Here is a 13918-nt window from a genome sequence, read left to right as displayed (position 1 = left end):
GATGCAGAGGAAAGTAAAATTATCTTAAGAGGTGACTTTGTTTAGTTTTATCAAATAAGTTAGGAAATCTGGATGACAGAATAATTTTTAGGAAAATGTAATTTCTCAAAATGGACTTCGGACGAGTTATCGAATTTAAACAAATCGACCGTCACAGGAGAAATGGAGAAGAAGAGCAAAGAGCTCTTTTCCCAAAGAGCAGCAGATCCAGATGTTTCCACAGAGGAATTCCACCCTTTAGGGCCAATGAATTCCGATGTGCTGTTCCAGAGCAAAGAAAAAGAAAGAACGCTTCAAATTTCTCACGTGGAAATAGCACAGAAGTGACATCCAACAGATATAGCCCGAAGAAAACTGTAGGCCAACCTCACTTACGAATCTCAATCCAAAAGTCCTAAATGAAATGTTAGTACAGCATTAGGACAGAAATCCTCAGTCCTGGAATAAGGTCATTCCCAGAGCTGTGGGGATCCGTTCCCTTTTCCTACCCATGATGCGGGGAGGGGGGCTTGTGGCAGAAAGACAATGTGCTCGGGCCCGGAATGTGCAGGCTAAGTTTTTAGGCAGACTTAAAATGCAGTTAGTGGAAAAGGAGAAAGTCATTCTCTAGATAGGAAATGTTCGTTGAACATTTAAGAAATAAAACGAGTTTACCGAGTGCCTCCGATAGTTTCTGGCTTTCTATCAAGCTGGGAAGCAGAAAGGGCCAGAAGAGCAAAGACAGAAGGTGTCTAGGCTGGGTGTCCCCAACCCTGATCAAAGCACAGATGGGTGAGCAAAAGCCCTGACTCCGAGGCCCAGAGCCTTGGGGACTCTCTAAAGGGGAATCTGCTGTCTGTCAAGCCTCCCTCATCTGCTGGACGTCCCCGGTTTGCAGGCCGTTTACTGCCACTGCCCTCCTCTCTTTGTGGCTGGAGTTTCGTACATTTCCACATCATTAAGTCACACATTGACAGACAACGCTTTGGTTTACAGAGCATAGATGCGGTCACCGCCATTGTTTGGGAATTTTCTAGTTTAATTCTTAGGAGGAAATCCCTTTCCCCCTCATCTCCGATTGCATTAGAAACACTATTCTTGCTTCTTCCCGTCAAAGGTCACTAATATTACTCTTATTTTACACACCGAGAATCTGAGGCTTCGTGAGATGCAGGATTGCAACCCAGGCCGTGCAATTAGCAGGCAAGATAAACGAACTGTGAAGATTCAGATGAGGGACAAGACAGAGGCACAGGAAGGAGGCCAGTCCAGGCTGAACGGCAAACTTCCCTAGTGACACCTAGTGAAAAAAGCTGTATGATTTCTCTCCAGTAGTGCTCAGCAGCCTGGAGGGAGGAGAGCAGAAAGTAGATGGTAGAATTAATCAAAAACTGGAAATGAGCATGGCGGATGTTCTCAGAAAAAGATAAAAGAGATGCTTAGGCTGGCAGGAAGTGGCTAGAAAGAACCACCACAGCATACAGGACGGACAGAGACTGGAGGAAGGCCAGGATGAGTGAAAATAAAAAACTAGGTGGTACATTAGGAGGAAAACATGTTAGTTAAGATGATAGTTTGATCGCAATGATAATTTGATCAGAAATGATTATTCCCAGGGACTGCGTGTGTAGTGATACCTTTGACATACCGCGAAGGATGATTTCTGTTCATTTTTATATAACTCTAAGCAATTTTGTCCATTAAAATTTTTTTGTTGTTTTTCCCCTCTACATTTTCTTCCTTTCTAAGTTATTCTCTACAGTTATTCCTGCTCTTTAATGTTTATTATAGCAAAAGTTTATAAACAAGCTAAATAGTCATAATAAAAGCTTAGTGAAATTCATTTATGTAGGGTGACGATTTATACGGAAGAATGTCGTTGTTGTTTTAGAAATATGTAAATACATACAGGAAAAGTATCTAAGAAATATTTGCCAATATGGTTTTCTCTGTATAGGTGGGATTATAGCAGTTCTGCATTTATATTTTTTGCTTATTTGTACTTTTTCCCAGTAAAAAAAAAATTTAAGTATGTAGAAATTTCTACATTTTTTTAAAAGTTTTCATTCATTTTCTACAAATTGACGTCTGTTCTGCTTATTTGACAAGATTTTCCATATATTTCGAACTGTTTTGGTCGAAAGCTAATCCTTTCAATAAGAAATGTACTTCTTTGAAAACATAATTGTGCATGTTTTATGATTTCGATGTGGATTTTTTTTTTTAATGCCGAGTTTACATATGCACATACCTAAAATGGCCATAAAATTACAAAATGTTTTTACCCCTTTCCAGGAGTGACGTTCCCACTGCGGAAGCGGCTCCATGTGTGAGTGACATCTCCGTGGGGGTCCATTATCTTTTCCATCCTGTCGTTGGGCACCATCTCCAGAGTGTGTGGGCGGAAGCGAGCCTTGATCCAGAACTTTGATTGTGAGTACAGCTTTGACTGACACCCTTAATGTGGTCCTCAGGGTGTGATCAGGTCATCAAAGCTTACGTGGCAGGATCGGGAAATGAGTTTATGTGTGATCAGAGGGTTTCGAGGGATTAGTAACACTTTCAGGTCGCACAGGTCTCCCCCCGTGGAGCAAAAGCTTGCATAGAATAGTGCAGACAGCTAGGCACAGAGATGAAACATTCACACAACGGTGGAGGACAACTGGCACCACCCAAGGGCTGGGAATCTTCACATAAATCATCTCATTTATCCCTAAGCAGCCAACCACGCTGGTGGTATTATGGACAGGAAACCGAGGCTCAGAGAGGTCAAGTAATTTGCTGCAGGTATACGATGAGCAAATGGCTGAACCGTGATGAGAAGCCAGGTCTGCCTGCCTGTCTGAAGTCAGCGTGCTTATTATATGAGCATGAAGCTGCCTCCCAATGAGAGAGCAATTGAACTAGCCAAGCAGCCCTGGTGCACCACATCTTACGGTACTCTGCCATTTCGTCTCTACACTGCCACTCTGACAAATGATGCCATTTATCCAGCACTCTGTACCAGGCTCTGGCCCGAGCGATTTACACACATTATCTGATTTAGTCTTCATAAGAGCCCTGTAAGGGAGCTATCATCATCCCCGTTTACAGATGAAGGAATGGTGATTTAGAGAAATTATTTGCTAAATGAATTCCTAACTTCCTGAACCCAGAGCTTCCCAAGCCCAAAACCTGTTCTCTGAAACCCAACACCTTATTCCACTAACGAAACAGGAGCAGAGCCTAAGCGCCCTGGGACCTGCCATATCTGTAAGGTGAAAAATATTTTTAAGTCTGAGGCAGCGTTTTATCTCTCACACTTCAGTAGGGCTTAACATCCTTGGATGCTGCCTTAGATTTTATTGAGTTTCATCCTGGAATTTCTGAACCCAGTTTCTTAGAAACTTGTCCAAGATCGGGATTATAGTTCGGAAAGGTAAGACGTTGAACGCCAAAGCCAAGGCTACCACCTCCGACCATCATCTCACTGAGAGAAATGCAGGAACCTGATGGCTTTGCCCCCTGCATCTCTCACCTCTGTCTTCTGGGTCGCCCGCTGGCAGCAGCCTGCTCGCTGGTCCTAGGAAGCTGAGCTCTTTTGCTCCCCAAGAAAGCACTTCCCCCAGAGAGCTCCGTGTCATGTTCCCTCACTTCACCCAGGCCTCTGGCCGAGTGTCACCTTCTCACGGGAGCTTTTCTTGACCTCTCCCCCTAAAAAAGCATCCTCTGCACCCCATTCGTGTCACACTTTGCTTACCTACATTATTTTTCTTTGTGACACCGCCATGGGACATTACACTACATATTCATTTATTTATTTGCTTATTGTCAGTCTGCCGCACCAGATCTTAAGCATCATAATAATAGCAAGGATTTTTGTCTGTTTCGTTCTCAGTATAATGCCCGAGCAATGTGCCTGGCACACAGTTAGGTACTCAATAAATAGTAGCAGTAACGAAGCGCCAAAAATGAGCTCTGTTGAAAAGGAATAATTCCATTCTTTGTATGAAATAGACAGACAAGTCACCAACATGGGGAAATATGGGTAATGAGAGGAGAGAGATGAGTTTTTCAGAAAAAGACAGATAAGTGAGAAAATTAGATATTAGTCTTATCGTTACCATGGTTGAAATTAACCTAACCTCAACAGATCTCAATCTCTTCAGTTATCAGACAAGAAACAGAATATTTCATAGTAGTTCGGAGAGGAAAAAAAATGAAGTAACTGAAACAAAAAGTTTTGAACTTCTCAGAAAAACTAAATTTCATCACTTCAAGGTATTGTTAATACCCCATCTGGCCATGACTGATGATGAAACAAATACTTGGATTCCATGAATTTAACCACTTGCTAATGTCACTTCTAGGTTCTCCAGACAGGCTCCTTTGTTCTATTTTAATCCTCCAGGTGTCACATTAAAAAAAACCAGTTTGCCTATTAGGGTATATTCTTCTGGCCCCATTACCCAGAAATTCCCTGTTGTATTTCCTTTTTTTTTTTTAATTTTTATTTTTATTTATTTTATTTTATTTCATTTTGTTTTCTCAAGCTCCGAAACTAGAAATTGTTGGAAAGAATTGTGAGGGAAAGAACCATGAGCTTTTATGGAGGAACAAAGTGGCCCCAAATCTAAGTAAGCAGCACATGATCCTCCTCCCTCCACCCCCTCCCTTGGGTCACACACTCAGAAGACAGGGCTGCCCAGCTCAGCTTAGGGAGGCCTGTCTGATCTTAAGGACAGGCAAGTCCAGAGCCAAAGCGAACCCCACACTCTGCTCTGAGAAAGGAACTGACATCAGCTGGCTAATCGTGCCCAGTTCTCTGGGTTCACGGTTGAGGACACTGAACTCCTGCCTAAGAAACTGGAGATGTGAGTACAATCGAACCTTTTGTAATAGGTCACATACTTGTGGACTCAGATACGCCACGACCGAATGATGCTCCTCAAACCGATGCCGTGAAGGAAGAGCCTGGTGAAAACCAGCTGAGGCAGATACCATGTTAATCTTGTTGCCCCAAACCAGAGCTCTAAAAGGAGTCTCCACGTAGTCATGCCTTCGACAGATACTTACTGAGCTCTGTTATGTGCAAGGTACTGCACTGGGCCCTGGGAATAAAAGGGTGACTTAGAGGCACTTCCAGCCTCTTAAAGCAGGTAGAGTCTAGTTAGAACGATCAGCCATGTCTCCGGAGACCTATAACACAGTTATACATTTGAAAACACCACGAGCAATGGAATAGCGGTGTTGTTTAAGAGGTAGACAGGCCTGGGGGTCTAGAAAGGACATCACCCCCAGGTGACTGTGTGAGCGTGGGCATTACTCAATCACGATGACGTTCAACGTCCTCACCTCTAAATTGCAACAGTCCCCTGACCTCATCCAGAGGCTGTGGCAAGTCACTGAGATAGTGCATGTGACTACTCAGCACGGTGCCTGCCATGCAGTGTGTGTCTAATCCATGCCGGTGACTATTATCGATATTACTGACAGGCAGAGAAGTCATTTCCACACGGAGGGACAAGGCGAGGTTCCCTTTAGCGGGTGGCACTAGAGCTGGACCTTAGTGCATGTTAGATTTGGGCTGATGGATTTGGCAGAGACCGCCAAGAAAGAAGGAGGTCACAGTGGGGGCTTAGTGGGTGGCTGATAATTGTGGGTGGTGGTGGTTTTTCTGCAGCAAAGACGGCATGAAGGATGATAGTAGAGAACTCATGTTGAAGAGACGGGCGAGGGCCCAGGACGAAGGACCTTGGATGCCAGGCTAAGGAATCCGGGCTTAACTTCACAGACGTTGTTAAGACTCTAAGTTTTGGGTGAGGGAAGGGGAAAAAAATGACATTGTCCTCTCCCAGTATTTTACAGGCGTGGTGACGTGCAACAGACAAATGGGTCCCTGGGAACGAGACGTGTGATGAGGGGAGTTGATTCATAGTGGAGCTTGGTTTCCCACAGTGCCCCGTGCCCCATCGAGTAAAACCTGGTGGAAATGACAAACTATAGAACTTCAGCCCAGAGTCACGACAACAGGATGCACCTGTAGATTTCGCAGAATTTACAGCAGCATTCTCTCAGCGCCGGTTTGAGAGAAATAAGACTGTTTGCGTGGCACCGACTGGGTCAAAAGCTGAAGTATTATTACCCATTTCTCAGCGGTGGAAGGCATCGATCCCGGCGGATTCCGTTCACCCCCTTCATCCCCCACCACAAACGTACTGAGGACCTCCACGCCCCAGCTTCTCCTCACTGGTCGACTTGCTGTGAGGGGGATTAGCCATCTGACAGATGGAGTTCAGTTAGCCGGGGTTTCTCCGGCTCCTCAGCCCCTGTAATTAGATTGTGGGCTCTTTGAGAGCAGGAGCTGCTTTTGTCTTTGCTCCTCCAGGCCCTGGGTCGAAAGCCTTGCTCCTGGATTCTTAACCTGACCCCGTCGAACTGAATTATAGTGAAGGATGCGCCCAAGGGTGCGTGAACTGTGCAAAAAAATAAACTAAACTAATCTATGTGACTTTAAATAAAGATGTCAGGCCGTATCTAAAAGATAACGGTCTGCAAGGCCTGGGACGCCATAGGCCTGAGATGACAAAACTTCCATGATGGCAATCACGGGCTGGTCGCCATGGCGCCGTCGTCCCAGGAGGCAAAGAGTTCTCTTCTCTTCGGAAGTGACTTCGAAACCACGGCCCGGCACTTTGCTCTGCTAGAAGAAGCGGGTGAGAGATGAGAGCGAAGGCTGCGTTAGTGGGGGCCCCCCGGGGAAGGCGGGGCGGGGCTGGTGTCTAAAGGACCCCCCGCAGGAGCCGGCAGCCACGTCCCTTGTCGAGGGCCCATCTCTGAGCGTCCTCAGAGCCGGCGCACATCTTAATTTCTTAGCTTCTCCCCCATATCCCAGCATAATGCTTTAACTGCAGGTGTTCAGTCAACGTTTGTCGATGGATCACCGGCCAGAAGTGAAATCGTCTCGTTAGAGTTTCGCCTTTCCCTTCCTTCGACTTCCCTGGTCAAGATGCTAGTAAACGATGAAATGGTCAAAAGGACAGAAAAGAGAGAAATCCTGCGATGCCTCAGCTAAACGGGAGCCCCCCTGGACCCCGGCTCGCGGAGAAAGCTGTGGTCGGCATTTTAATACTTCCTCGAAGCCGATTCGGCTGCAGACGTCACGAACGAAAAGGGGAATTTCAGTCAAGATTTTTGTGGAACGTCGTGGAGGTGGGAAAGGGTTAACATTGCAAAGCAAATTGCGAACTGTTATCTTCCAACGATTTTTTTAAATCCCTTTTAAGGTCTCTATTATTTCTCCAAAGTTTCCCCTAATTTTTCACTCTATCCTAACCTCTTCTCTGCCTCTCTCTCTCTCTCTCTCTCTCTCTCCCTCTCTCTCAAGTCTACTTCTCCATCGGCCATCCATTGTTTCTTTCTTTCTATAAAGCAATCTTCCTCTCTCTCGGCATCTCTACTGTGCATACTCGTGCCCTCCCTATCAACCACACCTTGAAAAACTGGTGGGTTAATACCTGAAAACGGTAATGAGTGGATTCCGTAGAGAGCTCATCTTAGCAATCTTCAGTCTCCGGTCCGACATCATCCTCCTCGAGGATGGGGAGTCCGCAAGCTGTGGTGCCCCATCCCCTAGCGCGACTCACCAGCTCTCGCTGAGTTCATTTTTTCCTTATCTTGCTTCCTTATCCCATCCTTTCTCTCTGTATTCAATCGTCATGATCCATGTCTCTCGTCTTCCTTTCACGGGAGAATCGGTGCCACTTGGGACCGGAGGCGTATCGAGATGACAGCCGTCAAGCAGCAGTGGCGAATGAAGAGAAAGTGTGAACGATGGTGATTGATTTCTCTCGACACCTTCTCCTCTTGCACCTGCTGCTCCTTGACCCCCGTCCCCTACTGAGACTCTGATAAATAGAAACGGTTTCCGTCCCAAGCTGACTGTTCATCAGCGGGGTGTGGGGAGAGATTGGGGAACCGAAGTTTAGGATAGCCTGGATGATAAATGCAAAAGTTAAAGCGTCTGTCTTCCAGGGCCATCCAATACAGTGGAGATGAGGGAAGAACCAAGGGTGACCAGCTAACTCCCATCCGTCAGTGGTACCGCCCCCCGCCCGCCACTCACCTGGCCTCAGCCTCCTATGCCTGGACTTAACCACCTGCCGTCGCCTCTCATCTCCCCCTGCTGGTCTCTTCATTCCGGTTGAAATCTAGCATCTTCACCGGGAGCGTTCAGGGAAAGGAAAAGATGAAACTCAAATCGGTGAATTTTACCTCTGCCAAAGCTCACAAACTCCATTCTCTGTAGAACGAGTATTAAAACCTGCATTTGTCCTTTGCAAGATATGCTGACATCAGCCCTCCTTGCCATTCCAACCCGCCTCATTCAGGTCCTTATTGTTTCATGTCTGGAGAGCATCTTAGCATCTCTAAGTGTGTAATCTCCCCTGACCTTTACTCTCTCCTACTCACTGCGCCAGCTCGGGCTAATTAGGATGTTGGTTGATTGTGCGCCACCCCTGTTTAGACATCTTCAGTGGCTCAAGTCCAAACTTCTTATTCTGCCCCTCGAGGTCGAACTCACTCTAAATCCACTGCCTGTCTACACAACTCCAGTTCTGGTGAACCACGGACCATGCCTTGCTGCCTCCATATCCACCCACCAAGGCTACACCCACCCAGTATCTTTTCCCTTCCAGAATTTCTATCATTCTCCTTATAATAATTGTTAATGTTTGTCAACTTTTACTCTTAGAAAATTGTCTCAAGCCAAAGGTAAGGCAACTTAGGTTAGAAATTTCTCTGTCTGATATAAGTAAGGAACAGTTTCTTCTGAGAAGTAGCAAGCATTTCTGATAATAATGGTTGAACTATTTCCTGATAAACTTAGATTCAGCTTGCACAGCTGACCATCTGCCCTGCGAGGAACCCAGTTACCTTCTACAAAACATTCATTTCTTGAACCTAATCTATCAATGTTATCTAGCTACCTTTCTTCTTAAGAAAAATATGTATCTACCAGGAAAGATATCTTTGAACAGGTCTTATTGGAAAGTACCTTCTTGTTTGAAACAAAACTTTGACATGTGCTCACAAAGAATTTGTCTGAAATTGCTTTAATACATGCTAGTTATATTTTTATGCATATGCATCCTAACAAATAGCAGCTGGACACCCACATGTGTTATGTGCTGTGTTAGGTGACATGAGTTCAAAGATATGTTGGGTATAGGCCCGTCTTCTAGAGCAGGGGTCCTCAACCCCCGAGCCATGGACCATTACCGGTCCTGGCCTGTTAGGAACCGAGCCGCACAGCAGGAAGTGAATGGCAGGCGAGTGAGCGAAACTTCATCTGTATTTGCAGCCCCTCCCCAGCGCCAGCATCACCGCCTCAGCTGCACCTCAGATCATCAGGCGTTAGGTTCTCACAGGAGCGCGGGTCCCTGGTGCCACAAAGGTTGGGGACCACCGCTCTCTGGAGCCCACAGTTTGGCATGGAGATGCTTAATCTGTGGTCTTCAGACGCTTGGAGTTCAAAGCACCCATGACTTTTCTGAAACAGCCTTCCAGCTCACTGGGTATGTGCTGATGCACATTTTTCTTTTTCCAAGGAAAGAAACTGCAAATTCCATCAGATCCTCAAAAGGGGTCTTAGCCCCCCAGAAGGTTACCCACCAGACTGGAGGGAGGAAAGGCGCATAAACGGCAAATTACGGCACCGTGCGGGAAGTACTCTGAAGGAGTGAGGACAAAGAGTTAGAAAAGGCCACCTGGAGGAAGTGACAGGCAAGTGTCTTTCTGTGTCAGCTGTGAATTCATTAAGGGCAACAGGTTTAATAAACATATACGTATACACACATGCGCACACGCGTAGCTTCAGTAGGAGATTACATACAACTCAGGGCACAATGAATCCACTTTCTTCCCCTTTCCCTCCATCCTGCTCTGCATAGTGCAGTGAAACATCAACTCTAAAGATCAAGGTCAGTGAAGACCGGGAGCTAAGACCGAAAGTTCAGCTCGGTGCGAACTGCAAAAGTCAGCTAAGTCATTTGTTTTACATCCGTCCACCTTAGTGCCAGGAGTCGGCCCTCTGTTCTGGTCTGAAAAATTGTGTGGGCTTTATGATATGGTATTTAAAATTTTTTATTGATGTGAATTTACATATTTTATAATTACAACCAATTAAATACTTAAAGGTATTTGTTCTGCTGCTTTTCTTGGGGCCCTAGGTGTCGCTTAGCTTCTTGAACGTTAGGCAATATCTTGGTTTGTATATCAAGTTGATGTTTATGTGAAACTTAAAAATAATATCAGGAAGAAACCTTGAATAACATGTCATACGATTGAATCATTTGGCTAGATTTTTTGTTTCAAGCAAAATGGTAAAACATTTTTGATTAAAAGCTCACGAAAAGCTGTTGTTGTTGTTTCCATTAAGGATGCGTCGGACTGAAGCTATTATGTTATTATAGCCATTCTTGTGTGATCTGAGAATCGCTGAGCCATTCCTGAGCACACCTGCTGCCCCGTGGGAAATCACCGATGTGGGCCCGCGTGAAGTTTGATCTATATTGAGACCAGTTATATTAGTTAGGGTAAGCTAAGCCGCTGTAACAAAAGATCCGATGGTAATGTGGTTTAACGTACAGAAAAGTTGGCTGCGTTCTTACCTGGCGATTCGAGGTACATGTTCTGGCTCACAGGTAGCTGTGCCCCAGGCATTCAGGAACCCAGGCGGACCACAGAGCTGCCATCTTCAACAAGCAGCTTCCAGGATGCTCCGGTTACAGCGCCCCAGCTGGCGGGAAAGAAGAAAGGCCAGCGGTCTCTGTCACATAACTAGGGTTTTCCTTTCTTCGTGTGTTTATGCTATTACAGTTTAATGCATGCCCAACATTTATATCACACAATTTTTTTTTTTTTTTAGGCGAGACAACGCTCGGTTGACTTCACAGATTGCAAGGAACTTGTCAGTTTACCATCCCTTATTTTTTAATATTTTTTACGCCTACAGGGCCTGGTTTTCCTAGGTGGTCTCCCATTCAAGTACTAACCAGGTCCTACCCTGCTTAGTTTCTGAGATCAGACGGGATCGGGCTTGTTCAGGGTGGCGTGGCCACAGCACATAATTTTCAAAGGCGGCTTCTGATATGGGGCTCTGACTCAGCAATACTACTCATAAAAAGTATAGTTATTTGATTAAAAAGTCACTATTTTTGTTTTAATGATTCGTATGTCATTTTTAGTAATAAAAATGTAAAATAAGATATTTAATCTATTTTGCTAATATTTTATTACTTTGTTACTAATGAAATAAAATAGATTTAACTCTTCTAATTATTATGAGAAGGCATTTAAAGAGTTCTATTGTAAAGCAAAAAGACTCATGATTCAAATTTTGATTATTTTATATAGTGGTGAATTAATCTGTGAGATTAATTTTTGCTGTCTAATCCAAGTATACCTTATGAGTCCTGGATAATATTTCTTTGATTCTCAAAACTTTTGTAAATAAATATCATTAAATTTAATTTTGCTTTAACTCATAGAAGAAAAAGAAACTGATATAAAATGGAAGATATTAGTGAATATTAGGTGATTATTACTTTCCGACAAGAAATATTAATTCCTAAGATGCTTTAGAGTTTAAAGAACTATGAAGCACTTTAAAAGCTTGGAGGCCATGGCGGACTCGTTTGCTTCTTCGTTACGTCTGTGCTCACTCTCCACGGTGGTCTGGATTTCACATTTTGGCCACATTGTCCCTTTACTGCCTTACTCTTGAACAGTGGATACGAGCCTTCCTCTTCCTCCATTTCTGAAAGCTTTCAGGCGGAGCAAAGCAAGGGAGGCAGCTGTGGTGTCCGGGGGAAGGTGACATAGTAGCCCAGAGTGGGAGTGTCACAGCCCCAAGTGGGTGAGAAGGTGTCTCCATGGGGAGACTGTCCAGAATCGGGAGTCAGGGTCCAAGCAGAGTGGAACAGGGGTCCCCACATGGAGCAGCCTGGTGGGGGACATCAGAGTCTGGTCAGGGCGAGAGCGGGGTCGACAACGACCCGCAGACAGGAGAGGGCTATCTGAGCCCAAGTGCAGGGGGAGCGAGTTCACGCACGCCGCTGGTGACACAGGGTCCAGAACCAAGCAAGGGGAGGAGGCTGTCCCCAAGGGGAATGGCCCCACACACATTTACAGCCCCCAAGCAGGGTCAGAAGGACATCCACGGGGGCATGGGGGCAGCCTGGCGAGGGGTGTCAGAGCCTGGCCAGGGTGAGGAGGCCATTCCCTCACAGCTGGCGTTGGCTCAGAACAGGAATTCACAGTCCGGGCAGAGAGCAGTGGGAAAAGCGGTGGTGTCAGAGACAAGAGACAAGAGACATACAAGGGGACTCACTGGAAAGTAAATGGACTAGGGATAATGGCCATCAAATGTCCCGCAGCCAGAGAAGGGAATTAGAAATGTAGAAAAGGAAAGAACTAGAATTCTACCCTGTGCTGTTAGGTCGGGATTGGGATGTCAGGTGTGAACTCACCGTTTTCGATATGTGTAGATGGATGTAGAAATAGATGTGGATATAAAGGGGTGTGTGTATGCACGTGTGCGTGTGCGTGCGTGTGTGTGCACGTGTGTGCATGTGCATGTGTGTGTGCGTGCGTGTGTATGCACGTGTGTGCGTGTGCGTGTGTGTGCGTGTGTGTGTGTGCTCTGTCCACTGGGAGAGCTTCAGAGTTGTGCCGCCTCAATAGCAATGAGCATATCTTGGCTTCTAAGGACTATTTTCCTCTAAAGGAACTGGGGCTCCTTGGATAAATGGCCGACTCCAGGGACTAGACCAAAAAAAGCATAAGATGAGACAGAAAAATCGTTTTATGCTCCCAAAGCAAGCAAGTACTCAAAGAATGATGAGGACATATCAAAGGGACACAGAGCCAGCTTGAATGGATTCCCAATGGACTAACGGGAGACAAGTGAGAGCAATAAATGACGTGATAGATTATAACCCATTGCATAATAAAATGGAAAATCATGAGTCCGTCTAGATATAAGTAAATGAATCATTTGAAAGTTCGATGTGTGATGAGATATTAACATCACACCACAAAATATTTGTTCCAAAGAGGAAAACAGTGACTTTAAAGGCGGGGCGGGGGAGGGTGCGCCTAGAAGACGCCTCTTTAATCAGACGATCAACGTCATCAGTAACAGGCTGAACGGGAGCGATGATGAGAACACAGCAGCACCACTTCCGGGTTATTCCTGCCAAAGATGCAACACCTGAATCTAATCACGAAGAAACAAGAAAGAAGTCAAACTGAGGGATAATCTACAAAATAACTCGCCTGCAGCTCTCAAAAGCATCAGGTCACGAAATCCAGAAAAGACAAAGGATATCCCATCGGCAACGACTCACAGATGGTTGAGGGGAGAAAAGTTCTTTGTATTATACGTCCGATTTTTCGGTACATTTGTTTCAAAAGCATACAGATAAATAGCTAGAGCTGGCAAAAATCTCCAGCTTTCTACGGGGACGAGCGCTGGGGCGAACAGGAACTGCTGTACTCCAGACAGTTGAAAATGTTTCCAGCCATAAGGTTAGGCTTGCTCTGGAATCTTAAAAGATAATCTTGTCACAGTTTGATAAGTATCCCACTCCGAGAAAGAGATGAGTTTGCCGTTTGTCTCTGCAAACTCTGGTACTTGGCCTCCTGGTTCGTTAGTGGAATTCCAAGGCTTGTGTCAGAGGTGGTTGTCTCGCTGACAGAAAGTCACAGGTAGAATACGTATTGGAACCACTGGCCACCCACGTGGTCTTCCTTTGTTAATATCTTTGCTTTCATTCCAATATTTTAAAAATCGTATTTTACTCTAACAAGATGATCGCTAACGGACATAATTTCTAAGTAGCAAAACAGAGTCACCCACTTCATGAGAATCAGAGGTAGCTCTGACAATAAAACA

The 13918-nt window shown here is 45.3% G+C and overlaps 1 pseudogene; it reads right to left on the bottom strand.

Moving 5' to 3' along the window:
• Positions 1-10966: 10966 nt before the first annotated feature.
• Positions 10967-11085, bottom strand: LOC120610058 (uncharacterized; annotated as a pseudogene).
• Between the last annotated feature and the right edge of the window lie 2833 nt (positions 11086-13918).

This window comes from Pteropus medius, unplaced genomic scaffold (assembly GCF_902729225.1).
Source record: "Pteropus medius unplaced genomic scaffold, Ma_sr-lr_union100, whole genome shotgun sequence".
Classification (NCBI taxonomy): Eukaryota; Metazoa; Chordata; class Mammalia; order Chiroptera; family Pteropodidae; genus Pteropus; species Pteropus medius.
The sequence above is the reverse complement of the archived record's forward strand: the minus strand, read 5'-3'. Positions and strand labels throughout refer to the sequence as shown.